This window comes from Tyto alba, unplaced genomic scaffold (genome assembly GCF_018691265.1).
Source record: "Tyto alba isolate M040663 unplaced genomic scaffold, T.alba_DEE_v4.0 Super-Scaffold_48, whole genome shotgun sequence".
NCBI lineage: Eukaryota > Metazoa > Chordata > Aves > Strigiformes > Tytonidae > Tyto > Tyto alba.
Genome location: NW_024881324.1, coordinates 15,363,147 through 15,377,375, shown reverse-complemented (window position 1 = coordinate 15,377,375; position 14,229 = coordinate 15,363,147). Strand labels below are relative to the sequence as shown.

Here is a 14,229-nt window from a genome sequence, read left to right as displayed (position 1 = left end):
ACTTCATTAGTGGTTCTCAGGCTGGCTTGGTTCCTTCCCCAGGGGATCAGGGAGACTCAAGTCTGCTCTCATGTTCTGTCTCTGGTCTCTGACCAAGGCATACTCGCTCAGCCACTTTGAAATCAAGCTACCTCAGGCGGTTCGGCATCTCCACAAACCAGTACACCAATTCCCACAGCCACTTTTGCCAGCTACCACAGAAGTTGGTGCCTCTGTTGAAGGACCATGGGAACCACTCAAAGGTTCTGGGGGCATCTCTGGTTAAAACTCAGTGGAGGGTCAAGATGTGAATGAGACTGAGAACACGCACACTGTAAAACCACTTCCTTTTAGTCATGTGTCATGAGTAACAACCAGGATGCCAAAACAGAAGTAGTCCACTTTTCACCACAAGCAAGTTTTTAATGTTGCCATCATCCATCATCTGCTTGGTAGGGCAAAGTGATGTACTGGGTTTTGTTTGCAACAGGTTTAGTCCAGAAACATGTGAAAAAGAGAGTATTTGAAATTTTTGTTCTGTTGTGGCTAAGTAAGATTAGAATAGATTTTATGCAGTGTAGTGTAGTAACACAGAGGTTAACAATCTTTAAATGAGCTGTCTCGGGGACTTGAAGGTGCCTTGCCATGGTACACTGGAGGTCAGTGGGGGCTACAATACCGTTATTATATCCTACTTGCTCTCTGAAGCCACATAACTTCCCGATATGGTAATGTCTGAGCATCAACCGCTGTAGTGGGAATCCAGTGGGAATTAATACCTCTTTGTGATCCTCAGCGTTCATCCCCACTCACTGCTGTCGGGACAGGTTACAGGAAGCTTTGGTCCACTCACTTGTGTGCTTCTATGTAGTAGTTTTCTCAACAGATTTTCCTGACCTGTTACAGGACTAGTGTTTTTATCTGTATTTCCCATTTCAAGCCACTAACTGCACAGCAACCAAATGGTGAAAATTCTCCCTCTCTAATGCAGGAAGCACTGTATTACCCAATTTTCTATTACAACCAAAATCAACTTTGAGATAAATTGACTGTCCAACAGCAGTCAAAATTATTTTTAAATAAACTTTTTATAGCTTTGTAACATAGTAACCTACCCATGAGCTAACTTGCAGGAAAACCTGGTTTTGGCTTTTGCAGTGTTATTTCCTCTGCGTGTGTTTTTCTTTTTGGAGTTTATTTGAGTTTACTTAATGAGTGGATCTAAAGTCATAGCAGTGCTTTGTTTTTAAAGAATCCCTTTAGCTATTTTTATCAGGCAAGTAGTATGGTTACCACATCGAACCCAAAATAATACACTCAAGTGCCAGTTGATTTAGACCTGGCATTATAAATGCGTGCAGTGGTAACGCAAATAAATGGAGAGGTTTGCAGCATGCCTGTTCATGCTGTGATCTGTATGACAAGAGAGGCAAAAAAACAGAGTATCCGCATTTCAGGAGAGACCTCCAGGACCATTTCTCCACTTAACAAAGAGGCCTTGTCTTTTTAATATTGTATAAAACATCTTACAAACAAGGTGGCTGCAAGAACCCTTTGTAAGCAAGAAGCTTCAGCGCTGCTTTCTTTTCCTTATGCACAAAGAAACCACCATGTGGTTGTCCTAGAACGCTTAACCAAATAAAAAACTCTACTGCTGAATTAACTGGATTCTTGTTTTGTTTATTTTGCAGAAAAGCTGCTGTGTGGTTACTGCTGGTAAGAGATTTGAAAATATCAGCAGTCTTGGTGCTTTACCCTGCTGCCGTGACCGAGACTTCTACTAAATGGACCAACAGCACTTTAGTTGCAGGACGAGTCCCCGGCATTGCTGAGCTGCTTCTTCTCTATTCAGCTGTTGAAAGAAGGAAATTATTTCTCCAAGTTGCAGGAAGGTGTTTCTTTTGGAGCATCATGTAGTCCATATCTGGGAATGTTACATTAGCTTGGATTCATAATGAACTTTCTCTATCTTGTCTTACATCCTCATTTACTTATCAAAGGCTCCTTAAGGTTCAAATTATCAGGTTAAATTAGCTGTTTCTCATCTCAGCTCAGAAGGCAGTCTGTCACTGTGTTATATCTGTAATCAAGGTTGATTTGACACTGGAATCAAATAATTTTTAAAAAAATGCAGCCAATTTAAAGCTGCCTTATACAGAAGACTTGAAGTTTGTTTTTCCTGTCACACTAAAATGAGCTAAGGAGTAGCTCAACCAAAGTTGAAGCCATGTTAATGTAACACCAGTGGAAGTGAGAAATGAGGCTTTCCTTGCACGTAGGTGAATTTGCTGCAACTGTGATATGATGCATTTTAGGATTTTTTAGCCTGATGAATTACTGTTCGCTTTAAATACGCTTGGATTAATTAAATAAGAAAGAGAACAAGGCACTATTCACTTGTACCCATGCAGACTCTGTTCTCCAAAATACAAGTATAATTCAGAGTTATTTTAACAGAGGGTGATTTTATATGAGATAATGTGTTTGATGCTGATAGGACTGATTAAGACCATTGGCAAAGAGGAGAGTCAATCCTATGCTCATTATGACCTCTGGGTACAGGCCCAAATGAAAAAGCTCAGTTCTGCTAAAGTTTTAATTTCTTATCTTGCTCCCAAGCCTTTCTGATTCTTAACTAGATAAAAATCTGGGAGTCAGAACAGCTGAATTCTTTCTTTACCCGAGATTGTTTGAGTATGGCTCATCATTAAGTGAATCTGAGTCTTAGTTGCCTAGGTAAGGTTAAAATAATGAGACTTATTCCCTGCTGTATATGGCTTTCTGACTGCTTGGTTTCAGAACTACATAAATGCAAAGTATAGTGAATATTTTATTAAATAATGCTGACATTTTGTGGTACCTTTAGATTTTCTCTGATTAATCCAGTTCTGATCAAACTACATATTAACATAGATATCTCTATATATTTATCTATACATTTCATATGTATTTATATTTAAATTATGTCTTTTTTCAAAGGGGATCAACATAAAGACAAACCAGTATTATTCATCACCACCCAATTAATTGTTTTTCATACCTTTGTCCTTCCTGGATAACACTCATATTGAAATACAAGGGTCCCATTAATGGGACATCATGGCCATGGAATTCTCTACAGCCAGTTTGATCCAATGTTTTAAAGACATTGTAGTAGATCTCTTAAGACTGCTCCTGTAAATGAATAGGGCTCTCCTACAGCTGTGAAATCTAAGAAATACTGATGTGTTGTACTAATTGCTGCAAATACATGAGACCCATTACTACTATCACTCAATGACTCACCATGTAACTATGATACCATATAGAGCACTGCCACCTTCCAATCCTTATCTGTAGTCTTAACTAAAGTAAACTTTGACTAGCAGAAATGGAAGTTTCTTTGGGAAAAGACTAAGCAGTCTCAGAGCAAGAAAATAAGCATATGACTTTTAGATAGAAACTAGGCTGCTTAATTTTAGTCACTATTTATATTTGTCTGTGCAAAATAAATAGAAAAGCTACCGTTCTGTTAGGGCTGGAGTTCCCACTCCAGTTCTGACTGCCTTGAAGATATTGTAGCTTTTTTTGTACAGCAAACAACTCAGTAATCAGACTAAAATGCAGCAGACCACTTTGGAATGACGAGATTTCATTATTCACTTTAGTGCCAGTATTGTAGGATTGGGTTGGGGATTTTGTTTTTCCTGTGGTAGATTTGACATGGGTATGAATAAATTGCATGTTATTTTGAATCTTATTAACTATACTACAATAACAGTGTGACTACAGTCTTACCTGCTTTGTTGCTCAGTTGAATTAAGAGGATTTATCATTTGTGGATATATACATCTGAGTAGTAATTAAGAGCTTAGTGCCATAAAGAACAGCCCTGCGTTAGAGTGCATTGCATTGAGTCAGCCACAAATCCTCCAGGAGCCGTAGGAGAACGTGGCCTCTGTTACACCCATCCACAGAGTTCATCCATAAAGCGCTCTGTCAGAAATACGGACACCTGAGTTACTGGGGAGGGTGGAAGAGCTTGACATATTTCCTGTGCTTTGGGAGGCTAGGCCCTTTCAGAAGGCATGAGTTGAGGCGGGGGCACCTCGCTAACCCCTTGCTTGTGCAACAGGACAGTGTGCTAATATACTCAAGGGATTTAACCTTCATTCTTGCTAACATGGGTAATGATGGTCACGCTCCCGAGTCTTATCTGGTCCACTGTTTCATCCTTGGAACAGCTCCTGTAGCGGGGGATGAGGTTGAAATAAGGACAGTTGGAGGAGGTTGGACTGAGCGAGTCTCTGCAGTCACAGAAGATGCCATTTGGCACCCAGGGTTAAGCACGAGCATGGGCCTGCAGGCGTCCAGCAGAGGGGGAAAAAATCCCAAGCGTACTTCTTGTTATTACCCCATAGACTCTAGCTCTGCAGCACGGAGCCAAAAGGGAGGCACGTTACCAAGATCATTATCGTTATCAAAGAAAAAAAAAATTATACTGCTGTGTAATTATCACATGTATAGCAATGTGCCTGAGAAAAATGTCTGCAGAGATGTTTGTTTGTATCTTTACTGCCTGTTGTAATTTTAGTTAAATAATAATTTGACACAGCTTCTTTTCAGAGGCTTTTTAATCCTGTGTCACTGCACTTTGAGCAGCATGCTGTTTTGTGTGTGTGTGCGTGCGTGTGCGTGCAAGTTTGGTTTTGGTTCTGTTTTTCTTAAATACATTCTGTAATGACTAATAGCTAGAGACTGCTGTATTAAATTATTGTTTTGACACATCATTATTTATTTTCTACTAGGTAATAACAAGTCAACTAGGTTCTAGTAAGTCAACTGCATCTATGTGAGTTTGCTTATTATCGTTTTTGTAGTGTACTGGTTTAAGCGATTGCATTTTGGAAACTGTGAATTACTGTGTTTGAGAGCAGGTTTGGGTGTGAGAGGCGCCCTACTAGCTGTTGTTACTCCATTTAGCTGTGTGCCTACCGACGGTCAGAGGTGGCTGCAGCTCCTGCAAGAGTGGTGTGTGGTGGAAGGGATAAAGTGTCAAGGTGCAGTGTGTGGTCTGTGTACACCAGTGTATTCTTCCCGACGTGAAAATTAAAGGCCATATCATGGGAACATAGTGCTTTACACTGGGTGATGATTTGACCTCCAGGTTTGCATACAGACTCCGTGCTGGCCCGCCAAAAGTCAGAGGGCTTTCTGTCTGGAGAGGCGGCTGTAGCGGTGGTGTTGCATAGGGGCTGTTCTGCCGGGGTCACCTGCGGGAGGTCACTGCAAGAGGAAGGCACTCTGTAACTGACAGATTTTCCCAGGGTCTCAGATGTAACAGCACTCAGAAAAGCATGACTTTACTTGCCGGGCACTGAAAGATAGCTATCACCTAGTGCTTAAAAAAAAATAGGGTGCTGCTATTCCCATTTCTACAGATGCAGTGGAGAGACTCAGCTAGAGAAAATCTCAGAGTTTTGCCCAAGGTATACTAGAATAGTCTAACATTAGCATCAGGACCAGAAGCAAAGTTACATGACTCAAGGTGGGGCACCAGTGGCTTTCCAACTCTTTTTGCATGTTGAACATCCAGGAGGCTATGAAATGCGTAAAAACCTTTACCACAGAAAGATGTCTGTGCTATCATATCCATGTTTGTGAATACGTGCAGCCAGCTGCTCCCCTGAGTGCCCTCACAGCATACACAGTCAGCAATCTGTGACAATCCACTCTGGAGATTACAACAGAAGCTACTTCTTAATTTCTTTTTCATATTCCTTCTGATGTCAAAAGCTGAATGAAGTTAAAGCCTAAGTTAAATTCTGCTATAACTTGATTCCAACCAGCAATAGCAGTGCAGCTCCACAGAATTAAATGAGGGAAGTTCTTGGTCCACCTTTTGGGATGTGAGTAGCACAGGAGCCTTGTTTAGCCCTCGCCTCCCTGCCAAAAAAATCTGCTTTGCACCAGTCCTGACCAGGAAAAAGAAAAATAATCTTAATTTTTTAACAGTTATGAAATCTCAATCAAGATCCAGTTTTTCTGCAGTGGTAAAATTTCTGCAGTAAGAGTCAAGGTATTTTAGCATCTTCAATTTAATGCTGATATTACAACTCACTGACAGCCTCCTTCAGCAAAACGGCCCACACCAGCAGGAGCTGTGGGAAAAGCAGGTGTTTGTCGGCTCTTCTCCACTGACATCCCATTCCCTTCCCTTGGCCCCACCAGCAAGCAGGGCAGTCCTTAGCTTGTGGACTCTTAATAAGTGATAACGATTGAAGTTTTGCCTAGTGTCAAACCCACAGCGGTGATGGATGAGTGAGCACTGACACTCCAAACTCCTTCCAAGAGGATGCCGCTTCTTCACATACTGTTCTTATCACCACCAATAGATACTTGCTCTTGTGTCTTGTGTGAATAAAACTAAACACTGCATGAATCCGTTCAGTGACATTAGCAGTTTCACCTTCCGTGAAGGCTTGGTAGCTGAACACCTGCCTACCTGTTTCAAATCTTAGATGAAGACTGGTAGAGATAACACTTTGTAAATATGTTGTTTAGCTATGTCTTTAGAGTTAGTGATCACATTTTGGTGCAGCAGAACTAATGTTTGTGTACCCCACAGCAACTTCTCTTAAATTTACATGACAGGCATATGAGAACTAAATGATGAAGCATGTAGAGTTTCACGTACCATATCACTTTGGCTTGCGTATCTGGTTTTGTAGATTAACTGATGTATCTCTGGTATGTGTTCTTTTGTGAAAAACATGAAGCAATCTTGTAAAAAGATGACTGAGGAATAAATGCTGATTTTGTTTACTCCAGGGTTTTTGTTTGCTGTATTTCATGTGCCTGTCATTTATGTTAGTAGGCAATAGAAAGAAACATGGCCTTTTCCCAACTGCTGTCTCTGGATACAGGAAGATAAAAGATGAGAAATTTCCACAGAAACAAATGCACCTAAATTGAAGGTTCACTCAGGCTCACAGGTTGTACTCCCCCCTTGTAAGAAAGCCTGAGCTCTCTCTGCAGATAACTAGGACCTGAGGTGCTTTCAGCTGCAATCTTGCTGCAAGTCCTTAGACCAGGTCATTAGGGAGGAAAGAAAAGATTACTGAAATGTCTGGTGCTCAGTCACTCAAGGGACCTGGTGTCACTCTTTTCTCCCTAAACTGTCACACTTGGACTGTTGGCTGGTTACTCAGTATTGCTCTCTGGGGAACACACTTTAACCTTGCCTCATCTAGGACTTCACTGACTAATAAAACAGCCTGAAATCAGGACTGTTTCCTGTAGAGTTAAATCAGCCTTAAATTGGGCTGGCTAGTGAAAAAAGATGAAGAGCGAGAGCAAAAACTGAGAAAAAAAGTTACAGGGTGAGAAAGCAGGAAGCAACCTTTGCCTGGCACTGGCCTATATTCACTAGCACTAGAAAAAGTAGCCCTTTTTCTGTGTGGTTTACTCACAACTCTGGTTGCAGCACTTGAGACATTCACCATGCTTGAGGAGCAACTTTGGCTCCTTACACAGGAAGGCTCCCATTTAATACCAGCCTGTATTTGACGAGCCAGAGCTTTGCAGGTGTAAGCACCCCTGGCCGACAGGGAGCGAAGCCATCTCAGTCCGGCTGGCTGGGTTTGGTGGAGGAAGTGAAGAGACCAGAGAACAATTTTACAACAGCCGAGCGCCCGACATGCCGCTGCTGCCCCTCTACACCCGCTCACGTCAGCCCTGAGAGCACCAGCCGCTTTAACAGCACCGTGTCGGGTAGCCCGGGCAAAGCCTCCTTCTTGGCGTCCTTCTTATGCAAGTAGGCGAGGGATTTCCCTTCCAAATTAGCAGGCTGTAGAGCCTTCGCACAAAGGCTTTGTTTCCCCTTTCTCCGGAAAAAAGTGTCTTCCAGTGGGGTGCCTAACGTGATCAGCACTGGTGGCATTGCGGTGCTGCTGGGAGCGTCGCAGTACCACGTCTTGAGCCTGTGCTCCGGCAAGTGCCTGCACGGGGCCCTGATGAGTTCAGTAGGTGGCCAAAAATATTTTGGGGTGAAAGCCCAGAGTGAGTTCCTGTGCGTGACCAGGCCTCATGCCTTCGCTCTTCATTTGCCTTTCTTGGAGCCGGTCGCTGTGTCTCAGTTTTCAGTGGCTTTGACCCCGGCGTAGGTGTTTTTGTCCCGAAAATATTAGCGTCTGTGCTTTATAGCTGATGAGGAAGACTTTGCTATAGTACCTTGGTCCTCTCAACAGCTCCTGCTAAATGCGTGCCACTGCTGAAAATAAAATAAATGGGGATAAAATAACACTCAGCTCCCTGTATATGTCTGTAAAGCAACTCCACACCTTTAAAATGTGTTTGCTAAGTTCATGTGGTTAAAAATATGTTGACTACAGGAAAAAAATCCAACAAGGGATACTCATAATTCTTCATTAATTAATAGTCAACCTTTTTTCTCCCCCAATTATTTCAAACACCTGTTCACAGTAAATTTCCTTTGCAATTTTTAAATGCTACTTTAATATTACCCAGAACTTGGAAACATACACTGAGCTTCTCTTATTTTTAATTATTTTCAAATTAATTTTAATTTTCTGAATATTTTTGGTGCTGCCCATTTGTTCAATAAAACTGAATTTTAATTTTAATTTTTTTTCTTAAAGGCCTCCTAAAGTTTCCAGAGACTGCTTTTATGGGCTGTTTTAATGAAAGCTTTTGGAAAGGGACTGGAGATTTCCAAATTCCTCTCTCGAAGCCTCCTCATCCAAAAGAAAAAAAAAAAAAAAAAAAAAAAAAAAGGGGAAAAAAAAGTCACTTCACTGGGGGCAGCTCCCATCTCTTGCCTACAGCAGGTATTCACCCGGGAGCCGAGCCCCCCGGCCCTCGGGGTGCAGGCCGGCGACGTGTGTGGGGGCGAGGGGCCAGACCCGCTCGGCTCTGGGTGGCTGCAGCGGAAAGCCCGGGTGCCTGGCCGTGGGCAGGAGCAGGCCGTCCGAGGGCCTGCCCTAAACCTCGCGGAAAGCGAGGAGCACCTTTACCCTCTTTGGCCCAGGTCCTAAATCAACGAAAAGCCTGGGCAGGCGGTGCAGGGCGTGGGGGTCTGCCCGCCCCCCCCCCAGCGATGGGCCTGGCTGCGGAGGGGAGGCAGTGCTGGAGGGTTTGCTCCACCAGTCCGGGCGTTCTGGCTCTCCCCGGTGCAGCTTGAGCTGCCCGTGTCCGCCCCCGGGCTCCCAGCTTGCACCCATCATCAGTGGGCGCGCAACGAGCATCTTCGCCGACACCACCAAGTCAGATGCGAGGCCGTCTCCGTACTGTCGTCTGTTGTGGACGCGGGGCTGTGACCGTGGCAGAGATGAAGGAGAGGAAGAGGAGGTGAAAGCTGTCATTTTCCAGAGCCTTCCAGGCCTTACCAGCTAATTTAAATGCACGACCCCTCTTCGCTTTAGGCGTCCAGTCACTGTTTCATAAACTCTTACCTTTGGCTATCTCCACAACATGTGTGGGTGTGATGTCTGACCACCGAAAACAGGTCATGGCAAGTGACCTTGGAGGTGACCTTGTCCTCCAGAAACACGAGTACTTTGACACAGGGTGTACCAAGACCCCCTGCTCTGGACCTTGAATGTATCGACCCCATTTCAGACTGCGTGGTCTTGGGGGTTGGAGATGATTCAGAGACCAGCGCCGGCACCTTGCCTCGTTAAAATGTGATGGACTCAAAGTGGCAACGGAGCGTTCCTGCTGCAGCACCGTGTCACCTGCCACTTGGAACCCCTCTGCCCCGTCAGGTGCTTCATAATGGGTTTCTCACCCCTCACTGACAAAGCTCACTTCATGGGTAACACCTGAGTAAGCCAAACCACCAGGTTGCTGAAAGGAGCTATTTAACTGTCACTGGAATTTGCTAAGTTTCTTCATTTTTCTTTTAGCTTTATTTTTTGTTATGGTTCACTTGTGCAGATTTAAGAAATATCCATTACGAGGAGTCCTCATCTACTCCATTTTTAATCTCTGCAGATGCCCATGTTTCAGGGACTGGAAGAAGCCTTCTAGTTGTAAGATGTCTTTCTTCCTTTATTTTTTTTTTTTCTTTTTCTGGTGAAAGTGCCGTCTAAGAGCTATTCAGAGAGCCTGAACTGTTAGACCTAGACTCACAGGCATTAGTAGGCAGAGAAGAAAGCAAAGTTCAGAAGCGAATTAAAAGTGTGGTATGTCACAAAAAGCTGCCACTTACAAACAAGAAAATTTCCTGTAATGTGTTTTACATCAACTCATGGTAGAATTTTATCTTGTATATAACCTGTTGTCCCAATGCTCCTTTGTTACTGCTGTTGCATTGCCATTGTACATTCAGCTTCAGCAGTACTTGGCTGTTCTCAGTGCTCCCTAATTGCTCTCCTCCAGCCAGGTCACTGTTCAGCTGGCAAGCAAATGTGGGCAGCCAGTTTGATTTCCCTGCAATAGCAGCAAGCTGGGTCCTGACCATGGATGCCTTCCTGAGCTGTGGCCAAAATTAGCAGTCAGATGGTACCACTGGGGTGGAGCTGGTAGCAATGGGAAGATGATGCCCCCGTTATGAAGAGCATCTCAAAAGGCAGTGTGCGGGTCAGGTGCCAATTCCCCTTGCACCTCCTCCCCAGGGCCAGGGAGCCTCAGGCCTACCGGTACCCAGCAGAGCCTGGCAGCAAACAGCTGATGCCCCAAGATGCCACTTGTGATACCTCTCTGCAAACGACTAATATGGCCACGAGAGGTCAGCATTGTTATTTCTTAGTTAATAAAATGGTCACTTCATCTCTTTGCTCAGGGGATGCTTTGCAAAGTCGTTACATACAGGACTGCCAGTGTCAGCTGGGATAGTAGTGCTGTGGCACTCCCAAAGCCCAGTTAGGGACCACCTTGCCAGCCCATGCATGTGGAGATGGGTGACCTTTAAAATATCTCTGACGACTCTAACACTATCTATCTTCAGGCACAAACTGCACTAACTACAGCTTTTATCCTCTCCCTACCCCAATCCTGTTGTTAGCACACCAAGTACAAGGACCCAGGGAAGTGCCTAAGGTAGGATATCAGAAAAGGATCGGAGAGTTTGTGCAACATGAGACTGGACAAGGTGAATATGGGGAAATGAGTAGTGGAGCTGGGAGTGGTTCTTGCTTATTGCCATTTTACACCATTATCCCTTCAGTGATAGCACTACCTTAGGTCCTCTGCAGAACAGGAACAGAAAATAGATGTGATTTTGGATTTGCATGTAATTCAGCTGACACAAGTAGAAAAGCATGAAGAAACTTGCACACTCCTGTTATAAATAGGAATCTTCACACCATATGGTTGTGTGTTGAGAAAGAAATTCTGTAGGAAGTTAAGCACATCAAATGAGATGATGAGTACTCCTCTACTGGCTTGAATGGGGTGTGAGAGCATTAGGCAACTACTAGGGCTGCTCTTTTGTGTACTAAAACACCTATTCTGTCCTTCCTCTGTGCAGGGAAGTCCCGTTGCTGTCCTTTGAGAAAGAGCAACAATGGAGGTCTCAAGTTCCATGTACTATTTCCTTCTCTATTTGTATGGAAGCTGAATGGTTATTCATTAAACAGAACCAGACACAATATGGTCAGAGAAGACCTCTGTGATAGCCTTGTCTGATCTTCAGTACATTAGATGACATTAGACCTCCCCTAATTAATTTCTTTTTGAACTGTAGCACATTTTAAAAAAACCCAACACTCTTCCTGTCTGATTGTGTTCACCTTCTAGCCATTGGCTCTTGCTTTACTTTTGCCAGGCTGAACAAATCCCTACTAGAAAATGTCTCCTCACTTAAGTACTTCTATACTGACTGCGCAAGCCCCCTCTCTACCTTCTCTTTGTGATAAGCAGAGTTGCTCTGTCCTGTCTTTCATCACAGAATGTTTGAATTATTCTCATAAGTCTTTTTTTTATATGTATATGTTGGTTTTCCAAGGCCATTCTTACACGGTAGGTGCTGTAATACAACACAGCATACCAGCAGCTGTCACTTTGGTGTCAGGTATAACACGATAGTGGGGTCTTCCCTATTCATTCCCCAGTTGCCTCTTTCCATGCTCTTGATCACTGTTAGCCTCACTGGTCATTAGGTCACTGAATTTCAGCAACGACCTGCAAGTTTCCAGTGCCTGGCTTTCACTGCTGGCCAGGACAGAAGTTCCCAGGCCATGAGCAGGCCCTGTGTTCCTTTGGCATCTGGTTAACACTGATATGCAGGTAGCAGTCACTGGACTCCAGAAATAAAGTCAGTTGTACTGCATGACCTCGCTGTCTCTCTGCATACCAGCCGAAGACCCCATGTGACAACAGTATCTCAGGTCAGTCCAAAGGATTTCTCCCCAGCCACCAATGGCTGGAGCTATATATTCTTTCAATCAAATCTTAAATTCCAAAGAAACCAGTAGGGTCAACAGAGGAGATGTTATAGAAATGTGGTATAGATCAGGGAAGGCTCTGTTTGTGAGGGTCAAGGGAAGGAAGATATCCACAGGTAGTATGGGATCAAGGTAGAAATAATCCTGCCTTATGAAAAGTCAGAAATCTGGCTCACTGTAAGCACATGATTGTGATGGGGGTAGGAGTGAGGAACTCCAGAAGTATCATATTTGCTAGTGAGCTAAAAAATACTCTTGGGGGTTTAGCAGAATGTTTAAAGTAAGGCCTAAAAGAACTGAGACCAAATTAATCTGCTATCTTTCATTTTGGTCTTCCAACCCATAACTAAGAGAGAATCTCTTGTCTGCACAGTTTACAATCCAAGCAGACAAATAAGCCAAAGACAGCCAGGAGAGCAGAGATGCAAAGTGGCTTGACTGGAGTCCACTCCTGTTCTAGACTTGGTCACACATGTCCTGTTGAGTCCTGTCTGAACAAGCTACATCCCCAGCTGCTGGCCACCACCATCCATACTGCCACAACCCCCTGCCACGCAGGTGTGCTGCTTCACCCCTAGCACGAGCGTTCCCCTGCCTTCCCCAAGCAAAAACAGCTCAGGCAGTACATCATTGCTAACCCAGCTCATGCTGACAGAGAGCAGCTAATAAACACTTGAAAAGGAGCTCTGGCAGCAGCTCTGGCAGAGGGAAGATAACAAACAGCCAGGGGTGGGGTGAAGCTCCTCATGTCTGCAGCCAGCTCAGCTGTCTGGTGGACCAGTCAACATATTCTGTGGAAGAGCTTCAACTCGAGTCTCTGGTACTTATCCCAGCTGCAGCTCATGCTGCCTGCATAAATCCCTGGCATAGGCAGGGGATGGGGATCGCTCCCTTGAAAAAAGTGAATGTGAGCCCCAGCAAGGCAATCAGTCAGTGATGAATCTATTAGAGGATAAAATGGGTAAAGGAGGGCAAAAGGCTGCAGAAAGTAGTTTGCTACAAATGTGCAGAACCAGATAGCAAAAGGTGGAGGACTGAGATCATCCCACTCACGCTCTCCTTCCTGCCATGGTGAACACCACTGAAGTTATGGCAATGTTACTAGTGATTTGGCTAGACAAGGTCAGGGCCTTTGGTTATTCCAGTTTGTGGGGAAGGATCTCACCCCAGGACAGTGAGAGATCGGCCCTTGGCCTCATTATCCTGTGAAACCCAACCCTGTGTTCACGTGGTGCCGTTTAAATAATAAAAAAGCTCCATACTGTGGAGAACTGCGCGCTGACACCAACTTTCCTGTAAGTGGTGAGATGTCACGAGTGTCTAACTAGCAAAGGCACAAGGGCAATCTCAAAAGGCAGCAAAAGTGAGATGGACAGTGTCTTCTCTCTTTGACACCACCTGAACCAACAGAATAAGCAGCAAGCTGAAAGGGCTGATGAAACAGATGGAGGGAGTCATTACTCTTAGTTTCTTGAGCAAACTCGCGTGTGGTGGCACGCTCAACATAAAGGCAGCATTGTCAATTTTGAGCATCAAAGCATCACGCCTTCCAAAATCCTGAGAGTGGCTTAAAGATCCCGAGACTTCTTAAAACCAACAAATGTCAATTTCCTTTTATTTTCCTTTGGGTTTTGGAGCCTTTTGGGAAGAATTTGCTTCCTCTTTGTTGCAAAAGTAAAGGTTTACCTTTTGCTCTGAATGAATGCAAAGGGCCTTATGGACTCCCTTGATTCTAGCTTCTGGGTCTTTAAGGGAAACACCAAAAGTCATTAAGATGTGCAATTAAATCACGACCGTGGCTAACACAGCAAATATAAATGCAAACCCTGCCCTAAAGAACAAAGACCCATTCATTCTGCTTAAA

The 14,229-nt window shown here is 44.1% G+C and overlaps 1 protein-coding gene across 3 annotated transcripts in view; it reads left to right on the top strand.

Moving 5' to 3' along the window:
* Positions 1-6,788, top strand: part of MYLK4 (myosin light chain kinase family member 4) — an 85,076-nt gene extending 78,288 nt beyond the window's left edge. For all 3 annotated transcript variants that reach the window (XM_032991970.2, XM_032991969.2, XM_032991971.2), the window contains exon 15: positions 1,671-6,788. The gene's annotated coding sequence lies outside the window, so the exon portion shown is untranslated. The remainder of the gene's footprint in view (positions 1-1,670) is intronic.
* Positions 6,789-14,229: the final 7,441 nt, after the last annotated feature.